Source organism: Crocodylus porosus, unplaced genomic scaffold, assembly GCF_001723895.1.
Source record: "Crocodylus porosus isolate Cpor-Errol unplaced genomic scaffold, CroPor_comp1, whole genome shotgun sequence".
Taxonomy (NCBI): Eukaryota; Metazoa; Chordata; order Crocodylia; family Crocodylidae; genus Crocodylus; species Crocodylus porosus.
The window spans coordinates 127,959,568-127,965,829 of NW_017728886.1; the positions used below are offsets into that span (position 1 = coordinate 127,959,568).

The 6,262-nt window shown below is 44.7% G+C and overlaps 1 protein-coding gene across 3 annotated transcripts in view; it reads left to right on the forward strand.

The window, feature by feature from the left end:
* The window catches only part of TRIO (trio Rho guanine nucleotide exchange factor), a 386,796-nt gene that overhangs the window by 229,453 nt on the left and 151,081 nt on the right, over positions 1-6,262 (forward strand). The gene's annotated exons all lie outside the window — the stretch shown is intronic.

A 6,262-nucleotide genomic window follows, 5' to 3' on the forward strand; every position in this document is an offset into this window, starting at 1 on the left:
TTTAGGTTAGATATCAGGAGGCGCTACTTCACGGTCAGGGCAGCTAGGGTCTGGAACCAACTTCCAAGAGACGTGGTGCAGGCTCCTACCCTGGGGGTTTTTAAGAGGAGGTTAGATGAACACCTTCTGGGGTCGTTTGACCCCAGTATTCTTTCATGCCATGGCAGGGGGTCAGACTAGATGATCTGCTCAGGTCCCTTCCGACCCTAGAAACTATGAAACTATTCTTCTTGAAGTATGGCACCCAAAACTGGATGCAGCACTCCAACTGCAGTCTGACCAATGCTGCATAGAGGGGAAGTATCACCTCCTTGGATCTCTTTGTCATGCATCTGCTGATGCATGATTAAGTGCAGTTAGCTTTCCTGGTGATTTTTTCACACTGACAACTCACGTTCCTCTTGGAGTCCACTATGACTCTGAGATCCCTTTCTGCTTCTGGGCTGCTGAGAGGGTTACTTCCCAGCCAGTAGGTGTGCTGAATATTTTTGAGCCCTAGGTACAGCACTGCACTTGTCCTTGTTGTACTGCATCCTATTGTGTACTGCCCACTTTTCTAACCTTCCTAGGTCTGCCTGCTATCGTTCCCTACCCTCTGGAGTGTGCACTTTCACCCCACACTTTAGTATCATCCACAAACTTGGACAGAGTACACTTCACACCCACATCCAAGTCACTGAAGAAGACACTGACATGTACAGGTCCAAGGGGGGACCCCACTACCCACATCTTTCTAGGTTGATACTGACCCGTCTACTACCACTCTCTGGGTGTGACTGCTAAATCAATTACCAGACAGTGTAAACATCTATGTCACAGCCTCTTAATTTATGAGAATAGGATGAGATACTGTATCGAAGGCCTTGCTAAAGTCCAAGAAAACAACATCCACCTTTACTCCTGCATCTAAGTGTTTTGGGACCCTGTCATAAAACAAAACCAGATTGGTCAGGCATGATCTACCTGCTACAGATCCATGTTGGTTTCCCTGCTGCATTATTTTTCCTGCTGGACTCCCACAAATACGATCCTTCGTAACATTTTCAAAGACCTTTTGAAGGATGGAGGTGAGTCTTACTGTGGCCTATAATTACTTGGATCCTCCTTCCTCCCCTTCTTGAAAATAGGGATGAAATTGCCCTTTTCCAGTCCTCCGGGACCTGACCCGCACGCCACAAATATTCAAACAGCTGTGCTAGTGGTTCTGCTATGACACTGGCCAATTCCTTCACTACCCTCATATGCAGCTCATCCAGGCCTGCTGACTTGAACATATCCAGTCCATCCAAGTGACTTTGCTCCAAGCCAGCGTCAACAGTTGGTAGGCTGGTGTCCCATCTAAGAACCCATTAGGAGATTTATCTTGAGTCCTATTCAGGAACACTGAAGACTTTTTGTTGTCTTTAATTTGTGTTGCCAGCCTCAGCTCTGTAGTTGCTTTGGCCTTTCTAACTGCCTCCCTGCAAATACGGGCAAGTAGGTATACTCCTCCTTGGAACACAAACCCATCTGATTCCACCTCTTTCCCCAGCATTTCCCTGGCTATGGCACTCAGATCCCGCTCCAGCTCTTCCTCTGGTACTGGGAGGCTCTGGCTGGGAATTTAAATTGGGGTGGAGGAGACTGTAATGCTGTTCTGCTTGTTGTTGTCATGGTTGTGGTACTTGGGGTTGTTGTTATTATGTCAAGTGTTACTGGAGGGGATGCAGACACTGCTCCCATCTCCTTGGTGCCACTAGCAGCAGAAGTGGCATGGCTGCTAGTTGTTGGAAAGAGGCTGCATCTAAGTTTTGGGCGGGAGCGGGGGGTCTTGGAGCTCTTGCTCTGCCCCCTCTTCTGGCCCGGCCGGAAGAGTAGCCACCTACCTTTCCAGCACACTTCATGTTTGGTGTGCTGGAAAATCTGGGTGTGTTTCTGTAATGTATGTATTACAGAACATATATTTATCTGTTACATAAATACATACAGAGTGGCTCCAAAAATTGGGCCACTCTAGGCAAAGAATCAAAAGAGTAAGTTAAAGTTTGCGTGGAAACCACTACAAATACTCCAAAAAAAAAAAAAAAAGGCAAAACAGTTGGACTCCCTTAAAAATCATACCATGTGCTGGCTAGGGTCCCTGCTGAATCAACAGGCAATATCAACAAGTAGCTGGTAATGTCCCCCTGTTGTTTTCTTAATTTTGTGATAAACACTGATAAGCCCTGCTGGGCTAATCACAGTGTCCTGCAGGAGCCTGGCCCTGCCCCCCTCAGCTCCATGCTGTGAAAAGAAGGGAGGGCTGCTCTAGTGCCCCCCCGGCTTCTAGCCTGAGCCACTGCAGGCATGTGCCTGCATTTCTGGGATGTCTGTTTGGTTACAGAACTGGTTTAGCCTAGTCAGGTTAAACTAACCTGCAAAGATTGAATCAATTCAATCCAGCCCCCTTTGGGCAGGGGGCTGGACTCGATGATCTCCCGAAGTCCCTTCCAGCCCTAATGTCTATGAAATCTATGAAATTCAGGCTTTTTGAATGTCTGTCCCTAGCCTAAAAGATTAGGTTAGCTCTGCTGTTTCAGCCCCTACACAACACCCAAATTCATATGTGATCCTTGTAGCCTTAAAAGAACTATTGTGCTGTAAACAGCCCTTGAACTTGAAGATGTTCAAGTTCAGAAAGTATTCTTTTATGCTTACTCACGTAGGAGCAATAGGGTGGAGACAGATGATTAGATAGAGTATAACTGAGAAGACAGAGACACCTAAAGTTTTTTCTTAAAGGCTACATTTAAAGTACTGCTGTGTGCATGTGTGTTAAATGCCACTGTATAACTTCTAGGCTTTTTTTTAGGCTTTTTAATGTTTTACAGAATATTTCTCTGGGCCTTGTCAGTTGAAGAAACTTACAGCATTAACCATAACAGTGCACAGCCAAATGTCCCTTGCAGGCATGCCATCTGTACTGTTTCCTGATGGAATTAATTCCATTCCAGTTAGGTAAATAGATACTGCCTGCTGTATATCAGAATGACTCCACTTGCGTCATTATCAAGATGTCCATTTTTATGAAGCATCCAGTTAGAAATGTTACAATATGTTGAGATTTCCCCAGAAATCTGGCGCACATTTTGAGAAGTGATGCTAAGCAAAAACTTTGTTGGTGTCCATGGAAAAAAGTGTGGACAAGGTATACAGTTATTCAGGCAGTGAGGGAGATTGAGGAGGTGGAAGAGTAGCTGGCAGTGTGCTTCTGTGGTAGAGTGCTCTGTCTTTGTACTGATGCTACTTCCTTTCTTAGGGTTAGGCTGTAGTATAGTGCAAATGACTCCCAAGCTTAGCTGTCTATAAAGTTTTCCTCTGAAATTCCTTGTCTGAAGAGGTGTCTTTGCTTGTGGCTGCAAACCTAAAATGTTGGTATTTTTTGTGTATACTATATTTTGAATAGCTAGATTCAATCACTGGTAAAGTTTTGTTGCAATATCCTGACTCATGTTTGCTCATCAGTCTAATTCTTTTGAATTCAGGCCATGTTTTGGAGCAGCTTTTCCTGAAGCAACTTTGTATCATGTAAACATAATGTTTATTTTCTGCTCTTCCACTACTGAATTTGCCCACAGACTTTGTAAGAAACAATGGAATTGTTGGGACTGCTTTTGGAAATAGGATATCTATGAAATGTGAAGTTGAATCTAGACAAGACAGAGGTGGCAATGGTCTTGGCAGACCTTCATGACTTATGGACTCATTGATGGTGTTCCTTTTGTCACTCAGGATCACCAGCCTTTGGGTGCTTTTGGATCCTTTGCTGTACTTTGATTCTCTGGTGGTTGTGGTGATGGCAACTAGTACTCCCTCTCTCCAACTCTCACGTAGTGAGAAGGTCTCAGTCCTTACTTTCAGGTTTGGATCTGGCCATCATTATCCTTTTTTTTACCTTGAAGTTGAATTATTGCAATGCAGTCTACTTGGGTCTGTCCTTAAAGGGCCATCTGGAAGCTGCAGCTGGTATAGAATGAGTCATCCTACCTTCTGATTGGAGGGAGTTGCCAGGAGCACATTAATCAAATGCTCCAGAATCTGCATTGCCTTCAAGCAGCTTTCAAGGTATATTCAAGGTGCTGGTTTAGACCTGTGAAGTTCTATGTGCTTAGAGCCCTACATCCGAGCATGAGGTTTGACATTTTCTGGAAGAGCTGAGACACCTTCTTATTTGGGCAGGCATGTAACAAGCTAGGCTAGAGTGTTGCCGAGTAACAAAGAGTGCTTGTTTTATATTCTGTTCCATTTGCTTGTGTATGTTGCTTGTGCCTTTTTCTGTAACCACCCTGAGCAGGCAGGGTTAAGTATTGGGGTTTAGTTTGGGGCATTATTTTATTAGTTACTATTTTATTTGACCTTTTTTATAATTAATCTCATTTTTATTATTAGCTGTCCTCTTTCTGGAAGTTGGGAACATTATTAGCCATAGTCTTTCTGGAAGTTGGCATTAGCAGCATATAAGTGAAATAAATAAAGAAGAAGAAATAATATACATTCCATTTAACACTTAATATTGATTGATGTGCAAGTTTTAGGTGCACAATAACCCCATCCAATTTCCCCACATGAAACAACTTGCATTTCACCAGATCCCTTTTCAGTCTCTGGGTGGAATCTGGCCCAAGCCAAGCTTGCCCTCAAAAAAATCAGGACAAGAAATGTGCCCCTTAGCCCCTTCTTAAATTTGGTCTAGCATTCTTATTTAACCCATCTCCTTCAAGCCCTCTAGCTCTTGAAGTGAAGCAGTGTAGGGGTCATCGCACTCAATCCTAATGTGAACAGAGGACTGAGAAATGAGATGTAAAAAATACAAAGCAACTAACAAAAGAAAAAGTTGATTTTTGCTCACAAAAATTGGGCCACTGTAGGCAAAGAATCAAAAGAGTAAGTTAAAGTTTTCATGGAAACCACCACAAATACTCAAAAATAGCAAAGCAGTTAGACTCCCTTAAAAATCATGCACACAAACCGTTTGCAACCAAGTAGTGCATGACAGAATTTTTTCAAAGATTGTATAGTTCATCCTTTGACTTGGATGAAATCACTTGGAATTCAAGTGTAACTAAAGTAATTCTGCTATCACTTCCCCCTTCAGAGATGCATCAAAATTTCTCCCTTAGTTGGCGCATAGGGATCTCTATCCAGTTTCCAGTTCAGTCTAGTTTTCTCTGCCTTCAGTATTTTTCAGTAACATGGTCTTTACTCTTTTTTTCCTAATTTACTGTAAATTACTATTGCCTTCTCTACTGGGAATTTGCTGTCCTTCTAGGTGGGGTGGCATGACTACATGCAATGAAAAGCTTGAGAAACTCTACCAGAAGATACCAATTTAACCTATGTAAACATTGAAGGTATCAACAACTGAGAGAGATTTTTTTATGTTGCTTAAGAAACAATCAGGAATTAACAGCTATTTCCTCCTAATCTTGACTACCTAGTCTCAAAGAGCCTTTAACAGTTTCAGTTAAGTTCTCTTTTCAGCATTCAGCAAGACAGTAAAAGTCTGTACCTACAGGATTTCACCTGCAGCCAGCCCTAGGTAGGGGAGAAAGGTATGGGTGGGAGAACAGTGGTTTTATTTCATTTTATTTTTAAAAAGCTACCTGACAGCCAAGTGGGCCTCCTTGCCCTTTCTCAAAGTAGCCAGGGGCCAAAAAAAATGCAGTGAAAAAAAGTGAGGCAGGGCACGGTCCTGGACTGTGCCCTGAGGCAACTGGAGACTGGGTTTTCCACAGAGATGCTCTGTGGCTGGCCTTCATCCTGGTGCTGAAGCACACTGCCTGCTGGTGCAGGGCAGGTAGCGTGCCAGCTGCAGGGAACTGGACCAGGCTCCAGTGCTGGTAAGTGGCGGGGGTGGGGTGGGGGTGGAAGTGGAAGGAGGGAATCATGGGAGGAACCCTTGCCAGCCCCACCTGCTTCCCCAGCACCCCGGATTGCTGCCCCGCCCAGCCCCTCCCACCTGCCCCCTGAGTCCCCCATAGCTGCCCCGCCTGGCCCCAGCCCGCCAATCCCCACCATCGCTGCCTCTCTGGGCCTCAGCATACACAGTTAAAACAAAGAGAAACTCACCGGCATTAGCAGCTGCCATTGGGGTCACTGCCCCCACCCTGCCTGCACTGTGCGGGTCTGGGTGACAGCCCCTGCTACGTCCCACTGTGCAGTGCTGTGGGGGGCGGCTCTTCCAGGAGGCTCCACAGCTCCTGCTACTGCTGGTGAGTAGAGGCTTTTTTTATTTTTAAGTTCT